We start from the raw sequence: 20,479 nt of genomic DNA, 5'->3' as shown, positions 1-20,479 counted from the left end.
CCCTCACCTCCCACACCCCAATTCCCACCCACCCCCGCCCCTCCTTGGTTCCCAATGTTATAATTCCTGCAAGAACATAAGGCTACTTAACCATACTATATATGCAGAGGACCTAGGTCAAAACCCTACAAGTTCCCTGATCTCTGTAGGCCCGGTTCTCCTGGTATCCCTGACCTTTCTGGTTCCTCTGATCCTTTCTCTCCCCCTCAGCTTAAGTCCCTGAGCTCTGCCTAAAGTTTGGATGTGGGACTCAGCTGCTCCCATCAGTTGCTGGATGAAGTCTCTCTGGCCTCTTTGACAGACAATTCTGCTAGGCTCAGATCCCAGAACACTCTGCAGGCAGGATAAACTGTAGGTCGAAGGTTTTGTGGCTGGGTTCATGTCTCAATCCCTCCACTTGAGGCCTTGCTTGGTTACAGAAGATGACCAGTTCAGGCTACCTGCCCCGCACTACTAGGAGTCTTTGCCAGGGTTACTCCCTGGAGTTTTCCATTGTCCTCACGAGTTTTCTACTTCTCTTTACTACAAAGACAGCTGTGCGCACGCTGCATTCAGGGGCATGAACCCCAGGCAAGTCCTGTGAAAGGTACTATGCAGAACATTCTGTTGTATTGAATCCTTAATAAAGTCAATCTATTTGGTGTGGTGGTATATGTCTTTTTATTCCTCTTCTTTTTAAAATAGTACAATATGTGATTAACTCTGAGGATTTTATAGAACTGTTCCCAGTCCTCCCAGATCCGTCCCTCCTCCCTATATATCCTACTTTTTGTTCTTTTCTTTTGGTTTTTGAGACTATCGGAGACTATTTAGCCGCTGATACCCTCCTAGTCCTAAGATCTTTCTGCTCTCTCTTCTATGATGTTCCCTGAGCCTTAAGTGTAAGATTTGTATTGTAAATGCATTGATTGGAGGTAGGTACCCCATAGTCATTTAATCTCTGCATTTTGACCAGTTGTGGCTTTTATAACAGTCTTCTTTTCTAAAATGAATCTTCTTTGATGAAGGCTTAGAGCAACACTCACGTATAAGGATAAGTATTTGGAATCCATTTAGAGATTATGCTGGTTTAGGTAAGTCCTCCTCTGGTTTCCATGGCCTAACCAGACACTGGTAAACTTAAAGGTTGTGTGTCATTTACCCAGGAACTGAATGATCAAGGTGGAATAGAAACCTGGTTGGGATTAAATCATTTCTACAACAAGGCTCTAAAAGCAATGTATTGTTTTTGAGTTTTTTTGTAACTCTCCCACCTGTAACTAAAAGGTTTCCCATGCCTGGCATTGACATTATTGGTAGACACTATGGTTTTGGTAGAGAGCATTGTTACCTAAATTGAAATAATGTGTGTGTGCATATATATACACATATATATATATACATATATATATACATATATATATATGTGTGTGTATTGTTACATATTTATATATTTCACATATTATATATAACTTTATTATACTATATTCAATTTTATATATTATATATTATAACTCTATTATAATATTTATATATAACATATAAAATTATATATCTACATATAAATAATTTCAATTGAGGTGACAATGCTCTCTACCAAAACCATAGAGTATCCAAGAAAAATATCACTGCCAGGCATGAGAAACCTTTATAAAATAATATATATATATACATATATATATATGTATATATATATATGTATATATTAAAGTAACGATAAAGTAATGATTCTCTATATCTTTAATCTCAACACCCCAAGAGGCAGAAGCAGACAGATCTGTGTGAGTTTGAGAACAGCATGGTCTACATGGTGAGTTCTAGACCAGTCAGGACTACATAGTGAGACCCTATCTCAAGCAATCAATCAATTGATTAACCTCACTGCTTTTCATTTGCCAAGGTACAACCAAGACCACTGACATGGAGAACAACTTATGCTTTTTGATTACAGATTATCATTTTTGATCAGGCTAAGAATAGTTTTTCCTAGAAACCTGGGTTGTTGATTCTACTATTTTGTAGAAGCTGCACAGATTGATTCTTATTGACAAAACAGCCTAGCCTGATAACTACACTGGCACAATCATTCACATGGTAATATTGTTTTTAATTTAAAAGTCAACAGCCTTGCTTTCTGTTATTTCTCGGAAATCAAAGGGGAGATAGTTGAGGACAGACAGCTCCCCCAGTGCCCAGCTTATTTTCAAATGTTCTGGATATGCAAATATTGACCTTGAACGTTTCAAAGAATCCTCACATTTTACATAGAATTTTACAGCAATAAATCAGTACGTGTAGCCCCAATTACATATATTGATCTATTTGAGAGTTAGTGTACAAATGCAGTTGAAATATGATGTGTAAACAGGATGGACTAATTAAAATTTAATCCTAGAATGGTGAGCAGACAAGAATAGCCAGCAAGGTACAGTAAGTAGTTTGTTTTAACCAGGATTTCAATAAGTTCAGGGAATCATATCAATCTAGGACCCAAAGCGATACTAAGTCACTGGAGACCTGGCTGATCCAAGCTCTTCATAGATATATTGGATAGAAAGTCAGCCTAAAGCCCTGAGTCCCCATGAAGAAAAATGTGTTCCCAATATTCCAGTCACTACCCTTTCTCTGCAACCTACCTTCAGGGCATGTACAGTCAGCTACTGGACACAGTTTGTTAGTTCATTGAAAGATATGTGGATGTGGATGTGCATATGTACCAAGAGCAATGGCCAGCAGTTCTGTCCTCTGTCCATGTAGCATAGTGACCACAGCAAAGCTCTTCAAGGAGAAGAGTCGCTCCAGAGAAACATGGCTTCTTCTACAAGGAAGGAGAAGAAGATAAAAAGTTCTATAACAATCAGCACAGTATCTTCTGGAGAAGAATGCTATACTAAGCACATTTCCAGCTTCCACTAGAGATGAGACAAGAAATAGCCAAGGGGGACACTGGTGGCTTAGTTGTCTCATGGGACTCACTTATCTGTCTGGCTGAAGTGAGTCACTCACCTCCATATCCCAATGATATCTACTCATTTAGCTGAAGAGGGTGGAGTATTCAAAGTGCTAAACATTTTAACTACCATTGTGATTATGATGATAATGGTATAACGGTGCTGTGTTTCTGAGGACATGGAATTCACACTGTTTGTGTCAGTTCAAATCATCTTTCTTACTTCTTGGACAGATTCTTTAACCATTCTTTGACCCAATCGTCTCATCCTATAAAATGGGAATGAAAGATCGAACTTCTACCTTCGATGATGTGATCATCTTTGTAGATAATGATCATATATATATGTTGTGAACAAAGGAGAATTTTCTTGTCTTTGTTTTGCCAGTAACATCCTAGTAAGAGCCTTTTTTGAATAAGGGCATGTATGAACTCTCCAGGACGCCTGCTCCAACAAGCCCAGAAAACTCACCCACAGAGCTGGATCCAGCTCCATGGAAAAGAATTTCTCTGAACTTGGCTCTTCCTCTACAGACTCCTTACATGGTTATACTTTCCATCCCAGACATATTTCACACAAACTACTCAGAGGAATTGAACAATATCTCTGGCCTGATCTGAGACATGCAGCCATCTGGAGAACATAACATTTAATATTTGCTCCTGGTTGCATCACACTTAACCACAAAACCCCATCCAAGCTGAGAAGCCCTCCACCACTTTCTTTCCCCATGGATTTAAATTCATAGGCCCAAAGTCAGTGACCTTTTAAAGGTTACAGAAGGCAATCCATTCTCTCTCCAGCCAATTCTGGGCTATTTCCCTAACGAGAGAATTAAACTATGGAGAGGACAACATTGAAATAATGCCAAACTACCCAAGGCAAATCATTTCTGCATTGTTCTAGATTGTATGGTATATGTTTTCCTGGGAGAAAATTTATCTGCTTAATTAGATTTTATTTAGGCGACTATTGAAACTAATTTTCATTCCCCAAGTATAGTTCTTTCGATAATACCGACAGGTGACCTGAGATTAAATTTTTGCACTGAATGAACTGCAGAAGGATCACTCCTGTGGATAACAGGATGTCTTTGCTTTGGACCCACAGATTTCAAAGCTCTAGTTCAGAAATGGCACTCCGGGTCCTGCTGAACAATCAACAGTCTATCAAATGTTGCTTTCCTGCCTGCACATGTGGTCTTAATTCAAGTCTTGATGACATTCCCAAACTTTCCATCCCCACTGGGCTCTTCTAGGAATCCTTCCACATGAGATGCAGTCATTACACAGCTCTCTGCCACCTTGGCTCAAACCAAGTCTCAAGTGCCTCAAAGTGGTTTATTATTGCTAAGACGGTTTCCAGCTAAAGGATGGCTGAACCTCTTTAGTCTGTAGGCTTGGATCCCTGCTGTGGCTTAACTTTGCCTGTGAGATGCAGGGTGGTGAATGTTCTGAATCAACACAAGGCAACCAGACACTTGGGGGGAAAGGCAGTTATGAAACAAACTCAATAAATATTCGCAAGCAATTGTGGTCTCTCTTTAGTTTAGACAGGGAATACAAACAGATCAGCAGTACAGTTAACTCTCTAACCACGGGATGGAATTTCTCATAATTTCCACTTGGGACCAGCTCTCAGCCTGCTACTGTCATAAGCTCAGGCCCTCAAGAACGTTGCCTCAGGCAGGAGGGTGACAGGGAGGTCCTCATCCACTCAGTTTGTGTCCTGGTTACTGTCTCAGTCTCTGATTTGGTAAACCGTTCTAGACCAGCTAAATAGCAAAGTTGACCTGCATTTGGTAAGTTGGATAAAATTATTTAATCAAAACCCTCTAATTATTTAATCAACATTCTCTAACATAGATGAAAATAAAACAACCATTATATGTAACTGAGTGTATAGTCAGATACCACATGATAATAAATTCAACAGTATAACTGTCACCAAGCAATTTGGCCCAAAGTGTCCTAAGTGATTTTATTTAAGGAATAAGTTAGGAGAAAATATCAGGACACTAGTGCAGACAGCAGTATGAGATGAATAAAATAGTACTCAAATGGAATTATTATTATTAACTATTTAGGATCAGTATGACCCTGAGAAAACATTTTGAACTCTAACCCTCAGTTTTCTCCCAAATCAGATTATTATGGAATTGTTTTAGTGTAGCCTAGAAGAGTAGAATGGACCCGGAGTGCCATTTCTTGAGCTAGAGCTTTGAAATCTGTGGGTCCAAAGCAAAGACATCCTGTTATCCACAGGAGTGATCCTTCTGTAGCTCATTCAGTGTGAAAATTTAATCTCAGGTCACCTGTCAGTACTATTCTCAAATTCCAAAGTGAAATAGCCAACAACTAGAACCAGACTTGTAAAGTGGGTGTTCCAGACTGTTCCATGGCCCTTGTCTCCTCACCTGTCCACAAGCATGAAAGATGGACTAGTACTATGTTAATTAATATTATATTACATTAAATGGTGGCATACTGAAAACATTTCCTTGAAAGTGAGGAATGAGACAAGGCTGTCCCCTCTCCCCTCTCTTATCTCTGTCCCGATGTAGTGTTTGAAGTCTTGGCTGTAGCTATCAGAGAAGAGAGACATAAAAGAAATAGCAGTAGTAAAATAGTCAAACAATTCCTATCTACTGACATTGTGAGTCTTTGCTCAAAAGATCCTCTCGAGTTTACTAGAAAACTTTCAGATATTTGCAGTAAATATAATAAACATTTACAGTAAAGTTGCAGGATATAAAGTCAAAAAAATTTTTAATAGTCCATTCTCTGAGCAATAAATTAGGAAAATCACTCTATTCAAAATAACTTGTCCCAAAACCAAGTGTCTAGGAACATACGTAACTAAAGAAGTGAAAGACAACTACAATGAAAATTTCAAGATACTGACAAAGGAAGTCACAGAAGATACTACACAAAGGAGACATGGTCCTAAATAGGCAGAATTAATATTGTGAAAATGTTGATACTACTAAAATCAATATAAAGAAGTAATAGAGTACTTGTCAAAAATTTTATGTCATATTCAAAGGATTAGAAAAAACCAATACAAGTATTCATGTAAAGTGACAAAAGACCATGAATAGCCAAAGAAGTATTAAGGAGAAAGAACAATATTGGAGGTATTACAATAACTAACCTCAAATCATACTATAGTGCAATTGCAAAAAAGATAGCTATTATGATAAAGGCATAAAAATAGACAGATTGGTCAATGGAATATAATAGAGGACAAGGAAAGATAATGATAAACTCTTGCTCACTTAACTTTTGACAAAGAAACAAAGAAAATACTTTGAGAAAAAGTTAGCTTATCCAAACTGGGTTTCTACCTGCAAAAGAATAAACTTAGATTTACATCTCTCATCTTATAAAAGAGTCACTTCAAAATGAATCAAAGACCTCAGTTTAAAAGCAGAAACACAAAACACTAGAAAAAAAAAGTAGGGGATGCCCCTAATAATATCGGGGTACCAAGAGCTTTTAAAAAAAAATAGCAACATCACAGAACTAATTCAAAGCATCAGCGTATGGTGAAAATAAAATGTCGGTTTTCAGCAAAGGAAGGTAAAAGCAGAGCAAGCATACTGCCCGAAGAGCAGGAGAAAATCTTTACCAGCCATACCTGAGACAAAGGGATAATAGCCAGAAATTAGGAAGAATTGCAGAAATCAAATTCCAAGGAAATAAAACTGCCAATCAACAAATGGGCAGATTAAGGCAAGACAATTGTTTTAAAATACAAATCACCAATAACTGTTTTGAAAGGCACTCAATATGTCTAGCCATCAGGGAAATGAAAATTAAAACTACTTTAAGACAACACCCCAGGCCAGTCAGTATGCTATCACCAACAAATCTGACAACAAATGTTGGAGTGAGTGCGGAGATAAGGAGCCCTTATTCACTTTCGGTGAGGCTACAAACTAGTACAGCCATTGAGGAAATCAATTAGTCGGTTACTTGTAGCAGTGAGTTTAGCTACACCACTTTGGCTTCGAACTCATACATGGCTGGTTGGCTTTCTCTCCTGCAGCTCTTATGTCCCATCCTTCTCCCCTGAGTCATGTGATTCTCCCTTTCCTTCCTTGCTCTGAGTCCTATCCCTCAAAAATCTAAAGGTCCTGCCTCAGTCTACCTGCCCAGCCATTGGCTCTTTATTGATCAATCAAAAAGCAATTGGGAACAAGGACCTTTAGCATTTGGACATGCGGATTCCCAATTAGAGGGGCTGGATTAATTCAAAGTGTTAGAACCAATCCCCAACAGTTAATGAAAAAATTAAAAATAGAACTACTATTTGCCCCAGCTATTTCTCTTGGCCAAATACCCAGAGAACTCCCTATGCTTACATAGAGATATTTACCATCCCCATGTTAATCATTTCTCTACATAAAGAATCGCAATCAATATTGTTGTTCATCAAGGAAGAATTAATAACAAAAATTACTCATCTCTAAAGAAAAATGAAGTTTAGAAAAATTTAGAAAAAATGAAAAGACTTAGACTGTATATAATTATGCGGTATCACATAACCTCAGAAAAAAAAGTATATTGTCTCTAATATGTAAAGACCTAGCTGAGAATGTATTACACAGAAGTACATGTATGTACAGTATACACAAAGAAAAGAGAACAAGAAAGGCTAACTATAAGGGGACAGAAAAGAACTGAGTGCAGGCAATGGACATGTGTTATGAAAGATGAGATAAAGTTAATTACTTTTTTAGTTCTAACCATCATGGATTTTTTGGTTTTGATGGAGGATAAATTTATATAGTATATTTGATACTGAAAGTGTAAAATTTATTGTAAAGCTCCATAGCTTGCATTCATTTGCAAGTTTTTTAATAGAGTCTATAAAAATTAAAAAGAAACTAATCTAGTAAGACAGGATTGAAGAGAACAGAGGAATTTTGGAGAAATGCTCACCCTCTCTCAGTACTAATAGAAACTCTTATTAGGGAGGAACTCTCTTAGTGAGGTTGTTGTAGAGCTAATACATTTGGATGAACATAGTGGAAATGGGGTAGTACCTGAGAAATCGAAGAGGCAAGGATCAGAGTTGGCTAATGTAGTCTATGGAACCAAAACACAGACTGTTGCTGGAAAGTAATTGTCATCCCACAGAAAGGATTGCAAATATGGACCATAATAGAGCGGGCAGAAGAGTGAGAGGTCTTACAGCCCCTTCCAGAAAGAGTTTTCAGCACGCTGACACTTCTCCTACATACTCCCTTGTCAGCCCCCTCCCCTTGCATGATGGCCTCCCTAGAGTGGGAACTGCTATCAGAGCTACCCTTCTGTAGGTCATTCATAGTGAAATTTAACTCAGGCTGCTAATGAACTGACTTTGAGTTGCAGAGGAGTGATTTCTTGAGTAGACTTGACCTATTTAAATGAGCCATTAGAAGAAGAAGGCAATGTGTCAGAGAGACACTGTCCTACTGTTCTGGAAGATCAGCTTCTGCAAGTTCTGGAGCTGTGAACAATTTCATTTTTTGCCAACAATTATGTGTGCCCAAAAGAAGACTCCAAGCCATGCGAGATACGTCTCTAGCCAGCTCCTGGGTTCCAGCCTGAGAAGCTGCTGGAGACCCATTTGTGACTGACGTACACCAACGACGAAGTAATAAATTCACATCGTTTTAAAGTCTGTGAACATTTTACAGCAAAGGAGAACTAATTTGATGATATTCTAGTGAACAAGAAAACAGCATAAACATGCTACAGTTCAGTAGATCTGTCCAGGGCTGAGGCCAGTGACATACATAGCTGTCCTGGAAAGAGAATCCCTCATTTGTGACAAGGCATGGAGTCTCAGCAGTGGCATTGTTGGGTAAAAAGTACCCCAAACTCAAAAACCTTCCACAAGAGAAAGAACTCGAGTCTCCTGTATCTCCAACAGTACTATCTCAACAGTGTCAGTCAAACAAGATCTTGTCTGTCCACTTTCCTTGTTCTTATGCTTATACTCCAATCTGAATTGTCAGGGAGCTGGGTGAGAAAGGGAAGAAATGTAATGTGGAGATACATGGAAGAACTTTTTCAGACTCTCACTTTCCCCTCTGCCAGATTCCCATCTGCCCAGTTTTAAGTGTGGGCAATGTTTGTTCCTCCTTGTTTCCCTAACCTGCACCTCAGAAAAGGACAAGCCTATTGTTTTCTTCCTAGATAAAGTAACTAGAAAATATCTGAAATAAAAAAGAAGAAAAAGAAGAGGAGAGGAGTAAAAGGAGGAAGAAGATGAGAAGAGGAGGAGGAGGAAGAGGAGAAAGGGGAAGGAGAAGGAGTAGAAGCAGAAGCAGCAGCTACATTCAAGACTTATTAGGCAAGACTTTATTCAAGGGGAAAAGAAGGATTGAGTGGGTTTACAAAGCATTGTTAAGAAAAGATAAAACCATAGATCACCTTCCAATGGCATGGACTGGTCTGTTTTTTGAACATAGGAGACATAACTGATGATGCTACACACAAGGAAAACCTTTCCTGTTTCTTGATATAAATAATCTGTTTAAGAGATTAAGTGAGAAAATGATGTTCATGTAGCTGAGGGTAGCCTTGAAACTGACAAAACTCAATGCTTGGCAACATAGATAAGGGCATGACTAAGCTTCCAATCAAGTTGTACTGAGTTCTGGTCCAATGAGATTTAAAAAAAAAAAAAAGATGATTTTGTTTCTTTCCTCTTCTTCTTTTAGTTTTGGGTCTAAACTCCAAAACTTTGTATAATATTAAGCCATCACTCTACCACTACTGAGCTATATGACCACCCTAGATCCCCTTTGTTCCCTTTTAAGGAGAATTTAAAAAAGATTGGGTTCCTTAACACTGCTTTCATATCCAAATCTAAAATGATGGCAACAGCTCTCCCGATAGCCCAATTGAAGTAGAAAGAGCTTCCTACACATGAAGAATCACAACTCTTCTAAAGTAACTCAGAGTTTAGATGGTGAGGAAAGAAACTCTTGAGAAATGTCACCCCAAGATCCACAATTTACGCAAAGCAATGGCCCTTCCTCTTGAACCAAAGGCAACATGAATACTAAGTGTATTCAAATACATGCAGACCCTGCTCCGTTAAAGAAGCATCACATCTTTGTAAATGCAGGTTTAAAATGTGATACACTGGCAAAAACAAATTCCTATTCTGGTTCTGTGAAAGAAATAACAGGGGAAAATACTTTTGGGACGCAGACAAGGCAATCTGAATAAGCAAACAAGGAATGAACACTAGACAAGGGGGAGGAGAAGGCCTGATGCGGGGCCAAAGTGGAGCAGAACCAACATGTAGTGAGCCAGAAGCAAAAGGATTGTGCAAGGACCACACAGGCCCCTGAGATTTCTGAGGTTAGTCCTGGCGAGGACTAGGCCTGGGAGAGGCCTGCAGAGAGGGCTCTCATCATGTGACATTCTTTTGTGGAAAAGAAGTGACTAAGGATGTCTCTCCTTCTGAGTACCTTTCTTTCTGCACTGAGGCACCCTGTCTTCAGAAGATATTACTAAGTTTCTGAAGGCTTACTTCAGGTCTCTACCAGAGATGCCTTTGAATCCCAACTACACTCTCTGCCTGGAATGTCTGTCTGTGACATCTTCCCTTCTCTGTGTCAAAATTTTGGGATATATTTAAGACCTAACTCAAAATCTACCACGTTGAAGTGGAAGAGATGAATTGGTGAGTAAGAGTACTTGCTCTCTAAGAGATTCCAAGCACCCATATGAAGGCTCACTAATACTTATAACTCCAGGGAACTTATAATTCCAGGGAACCCAATGGCTTCTTCTAGTCTACCTGGGTACCAGTCACTCGTGTGTTACACATCTATACATGGAGATAAAACACTCATAAATATAAAATAAATCTTAAAAAACAAACAACCCACTAATCCATTGAAGCCATAAGCTCATCCCTCCTCCCCACACTTCTGAAAAATCTAGAGAGGAAGAGTGAACTAGGCATGCTGAGAACATCTTCCTCAAGCAAGGGATGTGCTGGGAAGCGTCCATTCTGTCCCAGATCTCCTTTGCTATATGACAAACACTCCTAACAACACAGTGGCTTGGAACAGACACTTTATTACACTCATTAATTCCATATGACAGAGTTCTGGAAAGAGATAGATCTCCGTTCAACCTGTTTGGGCCCTTGACTGAGAAGACTTTCATGACTTGGAATGACTCAAAAGTTGAAGGCTGGAATCCTTCAATTTGGCAGACTTGTACTCAAGATGTCTTCTTCAGTCACCTACCTATCTGTTGCCCAGGCTGGCACAGAAAAGAACAGTTCACCAGACTTCGACAGCAGCACAGCAGCCATGGGCAGGCCAGATTCAAGCATAAGGTTGGCTGTCTGGCTGTCTGTGACCTATCCTTGGAGGTCTGAGAGCATCATTCTAATGTTCTTATTTGATCCAAGAAGACACAATCTATCCAGATTCAAGGGGAGAGACACAGATCCCATGGTTCAATGGAAGAGGAAGCAGAACTTTATAGTCACATTTAAACCTACTATAGATGCTTTGACACACGTAATTCTCAAAGAAACTGTCATAGAGAATTATTGTTTCTCCTTCATAGATGAGAAGACAAAGTCGCAAAGAAGTTAAGCAAGTTGACTTCTAGACCTTGTGCCTAGTAGAAGGAGCCCACATGTGTTACATGTCAATGCTATCAATCTGGTTTTCATCCAGATTTGCTACCACTACCTTTAGGTGGCCATCACATTGACACTTCTGACTTTCATTTCTCATGAAATACACGTGACCTACATACCTAACTCACAGTGACACTTCACAACATCAGCCCCTTTCAAAGCTCCTGCAAGGTCACTGGATCCTTCTTCTTGACTCCCCTCCTAACCTGTATGTGAAGGTAGACTAGACACCAAGACAGCTCCCTCCAAGGTAAAGAGATAAAAGTGTAGCAGAAGTCAAGTACATGAAAAATCCGAAGCAGACCCTCCCACCCCCTTATGGGAAAAAAAAAGTAAAACCACCATTGTTCATTTAAAAATGTGTAACCTGTGTTTAAAACTGATCTATATAATAAAAATAAAGGAAGTCCTAAGAGAGCTGAGATGGGCTAATTGACAAATCATAATATAATGTAATGTCAGGCAATAACAAGCAATTATCAAGAATGCATAGGAGGGTAGAAAGTAGATAATACGTTGCTTTAGACAGGAATCAGAGAATAGAACTACACAAGGGTGAGGAGGGAAAGAAGGATAAACAATCAACCCAGGATAAACAATGAACAAATGAGGATAAACAGGATGAGCAATCAACCCAGGATAAACAGTAAACCAATGAGGATAAGCAATCAAACTAGTGCTCAAGGTCTCATGGACCACCTTTAAAAGTTTGTATTTTATCTTGAACATGATGAGTAGGCACATAAGACTTAAACCGATGGGGGAGGGTTTGCATGACATGGTTTCATTTACATTTTCTAAAGTTAGTTTGTGATACTCTGAAAATAATTTGCTATAGTAGAGCATGGCAGATTAAAGGCAGTCACAGATTTTTTGACACTCTTCTCATTGAAGAGTGGGGTCTATTTTTATTTCCCTTGAATCTGGGCAGGCTCCGTGGTTGTTTTGACCAGTAGAATATGGTGAAAGTGACACTTTGCCAGTTTTCCCAGCCTATGTCTTTAAAAATTGACAGCTTCTTCTTCCAGGGTCTTGGAACATGTATCCATGTACCTACCCATCAGGCTACAAGGAGGTCCAGACATCTCATGCTCTGGTCCCTGTGGAAAGGGCTCAAGCTCAGAACAACATCCCAGAGAAACTCAAATAAGAACCAGCACTCAGACAAGTGCCTATCATGTGAGTGACCAGCATAGACAGCGCTCTCAGGCATCCTGGTGATTATGTAATACAGACAGTTAATCTTTCCTGACCACATCTGAGTTCTTGGCCCACATAACTGTGAGAATCAGTTTGAGGATAGTTTATTATACAACAATTAACAACCGAGGCACTGTTCAGAAGGTAGAGGGAGTAGAACGAAGAGAAGGTAATCACAGGAATCTAGATGACACACAATGGGTTTGGGGTGCTGTCAGTGGAAGAAGTGAAAGTTATAAAGATTCAGGACATACAAGAAATCAGTGACTATATATAGTTGACTAAAACCTTACATAGAAACAAGAGTTATCTAAAATTAATGGTAAAATGTTACATTATTGGTTTTCCTAAGTGTTAGGCATGTTGGTCTTTATATTTTGTATCTGCATTTAAAATCTCATAATAACCTATGGGGTAGGTATTGTTGATTTCCACAGGTTGTAAGTAAGGAAACTGAGGCAAAGGAGTTAACTAGAATCTAGCACATGCTTCTATGTGAAAGAGTTGTTTCTGTCAAACTGAATCAAACTGGATAGCTCCAAGAACAGGCCTGAAACTCATTCCAGTCAATGCATTATACAATGTTCACTATGATTTTTAACTATTCTAGTAATTTTCATTAGCTGTGTAACCTTGGGCAGGCTACTTGACTTTTCTAGGACTTGGTTTTGAGATCTGTAAACTGCAGAAGAAGACGGCCTTTCTGGTCTCTGCAAATTTTAACAACCAGTGGTCATAAATGCCAGAATCCCTAGAATATGGTTTGTTTATTTTTGAATTTTAAAATGGATAACCTCAATGGCAGCCATCAGAAACAGGAGACAGAAAGTTTATAACAAGCGCAAGAGACATTCCAGGCCCTAAGACAAGATCAGCAAACTCTAAGTCAGCTGTAGCTTCTCTCTCTTTCCATGAGTTCCATAGCCCAGACTGTGCAATCCCAGCTTCAGTCTTGCTGACTGCAGGACTCCAAAGTTACTCTGAGGACCAGGCAAAGCTTATCCAGGATGATGGAGAAATAGAAGAGTTTCCATCTTCTGACCGTGGGTCTGCCATTTGACCACTTATCATCACCCAAGCAAGTCCCCAAGGGGGAGGGGAGATAATTGCAGTGTTCAGTTTTAGTTTTAAGTTGCATGTGTCTCCATTTATTTCAAATGACTTTACTACCGGGACCCACAAGGACAGCAATAATTCTAACTACAGATCAAGGACTTGGATATTTCTAGGGGAGAGGACATATACATACATACATACATACATACATACATACATACATACGTATATACATATACACATGCACATGCACACATGCACACACATCCTAAGAAACCAAGGAATCATTTTCTACCATTATAAAATTATGTTTTTTCCTGAGAAACAAAAACCAAAGAACTTTGTGAGTGCTTATTGCTCACAGATCTCGCATTTTGTGTACACTCTTTCTTTTGACATTTATGCTAATATCATCTTCCCGTTTTCTGGAACAGAAAACTAACATTTACAGACAGGAATGTTCAGAACTGATATTTGAGTTCAGACGTTCAAACCGAAGCATAGGTTGAACTTTTCTACCACACTCCCCCTCCTTTATTGCTTCTTTAAATGTCACATGTTAATATAACATGGGAATGAACTTCTCAAGACCAAAGATCATCACATGGGCCCTGAGCAGCCTGAAAAATCAGTCTTTATGAACCTATGAAGTATTAGGAGTCCTATGGGAAATTTCCTCATCCCATGTTGCATGAATGTTCCATGATGGTGCAGAGTGACCTTGCCTTCCTTGTACCCAACCTCATTCCTATTCTAAGAGGACAATGGTTTGTGCATGCTGTTAGGCATGCTTCAGCATGAAGATGGAACTACAGATGGGAGGGTCATTTTCCATCACAGGATTCCACCCAGGGGCATACTCACTTTTCTACTGCCAGCTTCCACATCTTTGGCTGGTAACAATCTGAACCAAACTGGTCATCTTGCTTGGGAGCCCTCCACAATCGTTTCCCATAGCTAGTCTGCTGAGTTATGTCTGACCTCCTTTACAACCTGACCATCTTTCTGTCTTCCCTTCCATTTACATATAGCTATTGGCTAACTAAACAAGCCAGAATTACCAAAGACTTCACCTTATTTGTTTTGCCAGTGTTCCCAGATGAGGCAAGACCAGTTTTGGTAGCATCCTTTGTTCTTCCTCTGTGGGGGTTGTACAATTCTCGTTTTCTTAGACAAGGATGACAGTTTTGGGGCCATATTTCAGTTGATAGAATAGCCAAGTGTTTGAAGTTCACCCATCCACATGACTGTTGTTCCCCATGACTCTCAGCTTCTGTCATCCTAGAAGTGTCGTGCACTTTCACTGAATAGGGTTAGTCCTTATTTCTCTAATTACTGTTGGCTTACCATCATCATTGATCATGGGGTAAAGCTGCCTCAGAATACCCAGAAGCTTAGACTTTATCTTCTCAACCATGGTCATTACATTGCTGTGTTGGCATGTCCTGTTTTGTTCAAAAACTTCAGACATAGAGGTTTGGGTGGTGTGTAAGACTGTTCCATGTGGGCTACTGACTAGGACACCTGTGCCAACCCAGCTTTCATTAGGTATTTTTAACACTTGTCTAGCCAGTAATAAAATAGTATTTAAATTTTGATATATTATTTTTGTCATTTTTTTCAGGCATAGAGCCTCCTGAGAAACTTATAACAGTATGTAAGATCAGAGCAAAGCATAATTTATGTACTCATAGGTCTCCTGACAATGTTACATCAATATTATCAAAGACTTCTCCCAAGATTTCTTAAATATGAACTCAGTCTTTATCAGAGCAACTTTCAGCCATCAGCCATCAGCCATCAGCTACTAGCCCAGTTTAACCAGCTTAATAAACCAGCACTTTGCTTCTTATCTGCTGTTGCGCTCTCTCTCTCTCTCTCTCTCTCTCTCTCTCTCTCTCTCTCCCTCCCTCCCTCCCTCCCTCCCTCCCTCCCTCCCTCCCTGCTCTCTCTCTTTGTGTGTGTGTGTGTGTGTGTGTGTGTGTGTGTGTGTGTGTGTGTATGTATGTATGTATGTATGTATGTATCTATGTATGTGTCAAACCTGAAAGCAGAAGAATGCTTGGACACAGGACCCAAGCAGTCCTCTTTCTCTGCCAAATACCACCAAATCTTCACCTGATTTCAAATAATTCTTTCGTTTTACTTAAGAGATGGAACCAGTGATATCTTTTTTTCTTCTCTTCCTGGGAATGGCAGCAAGATGAAGATAACATTACCATATTATACCCAGGGGCTATCAAATGAATTCCAATGGGGTGGGGGACAGAGCGGTGCTTTTAAAAAGCCACTCTCTTGGCAAGTTTGCCCTTATAGGAGCACATAATTTGAGTTTTAACTACACTGTTTCCAAAGAATAGAGAAAAACCCAAAAGCCTATAAGCCCCACATGACCTGACACATTTTCAACAGCTTCATCAGGAACAGAAGTTCCAGGAGGCATACTACTAAGTCACTCAGTCCCTCAGCCCAGCCATGAACAATCAAGTGAGGACCATATAGGTCATGTAATTTAACTTCCTGATACAGAAATAGTCCTCACATCCGTCTCAGGATCTGTATTCTTCCTACAGTTATGCGTTACTGAGCAGAGAAGCATCTCTCACCCTGCTCAGTTTCTTCCCAGTGTCATCATTATGTCCTCCAAGTCATCAAATAGATTGAGGTCTTCTTAAATTTATTTTTTATCTTCTTGACTATTTTAAGTTGAACATCATGCCCTGTTGATGGGTAAAGGATTCATCACCTAGACCTTAAACAAGAAAGTTCAGCCTCCCAGTTGACTGAATGCTTTTCCATGGGACATGGTTTCCAGACCTCATTCTATTTTGTTCAGCCAAGATAACTGTAGGCTGTAAACACCCTTGTTCAAGTGAGGGTACGACAGAGGAGTACTGTGTGGACTCCACAAAGCAGAATAAGACCTTCTCTTTGTGGAGATGAACATTAACCCCTCTCTAGTGACACCCATAATTGTGTTACATTTTTAGCAACTACTTCACACTGGCTTCCTAATGCATGCATGTAGTCAGGGAGTTAGCTTTAAAAGTGGGGGAAACAAGATGGTTGCTAGATTGCTGACTCCTGACAGAGCTTACCCTGTTTCTTGATCTTAAAAGTGCCATTTATTAGCCCACACATGTGACAATATCCATTTTTGAGCAACATCTTGTGGCTACTAAAAAGAAGAGTCTAGCTGCAGTAGTATACAAATATTAGAAGTTCAGGGACAGAGACCTCAGAGCAAACCAAGGGAAACAGGAATAGAGGTTTATAGTAGTATTGCCTCAGCCTTCACCTAGCTTCTTGGAGAATGTAAACCTTACTCATGTAGAGATGGATAAGTTTGTATAGATAGTTTTCTTGGCTTCTACTTTCGACCTTATAAGCAGCTACGTGAATAGTTCTGAAATGACTTTACATACCATTATACCAGAATCTTAAAAAGATGGATAAATGAATGACACACCTAACTGATTAAATCAGACTTTATGAAGGGAACTTAAAATAGTCTTTCATGAACTTACCAAATTATCTTTAAGCACATCAGTGTTTGAGGACCACTATCTTAGGCAACTCTAGTTAAACCATTTTCCACATTAGAGTGGACAAAGACCTGAGAGCTTCTTTGGTACAAAGTTATACAGAAAGAAATGTCTTCTTTCCTAGTCTTTAAGATTTTCTAGGATGAAAAGAAAGTTTTAAAAAAAAAATCACAAAACATCAAAGAGTGGTTAAGCAGTAGTACTCATAATACCCGGCTTTTTTTTATTTGGTGGGAAAACTGTTGATAAAAGCTGGATGGGTCCAGGGGACTGAAGATAAGGAGATCAAAAGATTGGGATAATTGCTAGTCACTGTTCCTCTGGCAAACAATATTATTATATGAGCTATCAACACCCCAGGCCAGACATCTCTATGATTTAGTGACTTGAAATGGAATAGAGTTCAAGAAGCAAGGTGAGGCTCTAGATGTGAATGTGAACCAGGCATAAAAGAACATGTAGTCATTATACAGACTGCAGACTTACTTCCATTGTGGTAAAGAACTCTTTCTCAACATTTTCTTTTTCTGGGTTAAAGATTCACTTGGACTATGTTTCTCAATCTTTCTTTGATTAGAATGGCCATGTGACATGACTAGCCAAGGGCTGTGGAAATTCTGGACTTCATTTCTACTCTTAGTTCATAGAAAGCTTGCATACTATACTGTAGTTTCTGTCTCTCTCCCTCCTATACGCAGCTAGATGTTAAAGATGGCATTGATCTTAAAATTGATATCATCAAAAGAAGAGAGGGGCCTGGTTCACTGACTCATCAAGTTCAAAGCTCCCATGGCATACTCATACTCTATAGTTGTATAAGGAAGAAACATACTTATATTCTGCTAAGAAATTAAAATTTGGAGCTCATTGACTAAAATACCGAGCATTATCATAACTAATATAGACATTATTATAGAAGATTTGAACCACCTGAGCTCTTTATATAGAAAAGTCAACCCTGGTGCTAAAACCCAGACACTATTGTGGATGCCAAGAAGTGTATGCTGACAGGAGCATGATATGGCTGTCTCTTGAGAGGCTCTGCCAGAGCCTGACAAATACAGAGGCAGATGCTAGCAGCCAACCATTGGACTGAGCACGGGGTCCCCAGTGTGATCCCCAGTGGAGGAGTTAGAGAAAGGACTGAAGGAGCTGAAGGGGTTTGCGACCCCATAGGAAGAACAACAACATCAGCCAACCAGACACCCCAGAGCTCCCATGGACTAAACCACCAACCAAGGAGGGACCCATGGCTTCAGCCGCACATGTAGCAGAGGATGGCCTTGTCAGGCATCAATGGGAGGAGAGGCCCTTGGTCCTGTGAAGGCTTGATGCCCCAGTGTAAGGGAATTCGAGGGCAGGGAGGCAGGAGTGGGTGAGTGGGTGGGTGGGTGGGTGGGGGAACATCCTCATAGAAGTAGGGAAGGGGGAATGGGATAGGGGGTTTCTGGGAGAGACCGGGAAAGGGGATAACATTAAAAGTAAATTTTAAAGAAAGTAAAAGAAAAATCAATCCTGATGCTAAAAGGTCTATAAAACCTTAGATACAAGGATAATCAAATAAGAGAGTGTCTTATAAGCAACCATTCTCTGTGCAAAACAAGAAAGGAACATATTAATGAGCACATGGCTTTTAAAAAAGTCTCTCGGGTCATTTGAGTCCCACAATTAGCATATGAGAAGCGAATACCTACCAACCATTCAAACCACAAAGTTAGTTTCATAGTTTCATATTTTTAAAGAGTACCAATAATGTCTACTACTATTTAGACATTATTCTAAATATTTGACTATTTTTTCAAATATAATAAAATTATATTTATGTGATATAAAGATATCTTGAACCAAATGGCAATTTTAGATTATTTAGAATAGAAATTTTAAAATAGATATTTAAAATATTTTTAAATAAAAAATATGGAAGTGTGCTAGTTTCCTTCTGCATTAGTTGGTTTCTCTAAAGGAACAGAACTGACTAAATGGACATATATATTTAAAAAAAGATTTATTATATTCGTTTGCAGAAAGGAGTCTAGGTAATTCAGTTGCTGTCTCACACAGGAGAGGCCAACACAGTAGTCTCACAGTCCACAAGGCTAGATGCTTCAGTAAACTTAACCAAGCTCTGAGGGTATGAGGGATTCCTGGAGAGTCTTTAGTCTCCACTGGAAGTCTGAAGATGTGTTGGGGAAGGAATGCTGCCTCAGCAGGATAAAAGAGTTTGCCAGTGACAGGAACAGCAGGCAGGCAAAAAGCAGTTTTCTTCTTTCACGTTGTTACCAGAAAGTACTGCCTACATTGAAGGTGGGTCTTCTGCTCCAAATTATTGGATCCAGAAACTCCCTCACAGGAGTGCCCAGCAGCTTGTGTGTTAATTAAGTCTAGATGTTGTCTCACTGACAATCAAGATTAGCCATCACTTCCTTTTCTGAATCATCATAGCTTTTGTAAGACACACAGTCAACCAATCAGAAAGCCCCTGTCTAGTCTCCTGTTGCAGCCAGACGAGGTATGACATAATGAATGACCTCTCCTGAGGAATGTGAGCAGATGTGCAGATAGTAACCGTCTTCAACCAGATATAGTTAAAGTGACCGACAGGGTATTGGTCTTAGGAGTGCCTGGCAGCCAGGTTAAGTGTCCTTCTAACACATTCATCGTGGTTATGGTGCTAAGACAATACATCTAAATAAACTATTTTCTGGGTGTCTGTAAACGATGGAGAGCTGACATTTCTGGCCTGTTTTATAACTCATGTTCCCCATCTGATTCTTGTTTCCCAGGACACGCTGTTTCCCCTGGATAGATATTGTTTAACATTTTAAGCTAACGTTATTTTATTTTCTTCTTCTCCTTAAATTTAAAACTTAGATTCATCTTCAAAGTTCTACAAAATAGACCAGCATAATTTTTAAAATGGAAAAACACACAGAGAAGCAAAGGAAGTTATGAAATTCTTATTCCATCCATAGCAATTTCACCAACCGTCTTTCCTATTGGCATATAACTGTATTGCATATCTTCTGTTTTGATAAATGTAAGTTCATAATCACTACAATGTTAGGTCAATTTCCTTTTTTT

General features: G+C 39.4%; 1 long non-coding RNA gene across 1 annotated transcript in view; it reads right to left on the bottom strand.

Moving 5' to 3' along the window:
• Nucleotides 1-20,479, bottom strand: part of LOC114622809 — a 67,256-nt gene that overhangs the window by 12,971 nt on the left and 33,806 nt on the right. Inside the window, exon 2 of the long non-coding RNA XR_003711674.1 lies at nucleotides 2,616-2,797. This is a non-coding gene — a long non-coding RNA (uncharacterized LOC114622809). The remainder of the gene's footprint in view (nucleotides 1-2,615; nucleotides 2,798-20,479) is intronic.

The sequence above is a fragment of the Grammomys surdaster genome, unplaced genomic scaffold, assembly GCF_004785775.1.
Source record: "Grammomys surdaster isolate TR1022 unplaced genomic scaffold, NIH_TR_1.0 191, whole genome shotgun sequence".
Lineage (NCBI taxonomy): Eukaryota > Metazoa > Chordata > Mammalia > Rodentia > Muridae > Grammomys > Grammomys surdaster.
Note: the sequence above shows the minus strand (reverse complement) of the source record. Positions and strands in the feature narration are given on the sequence as shown.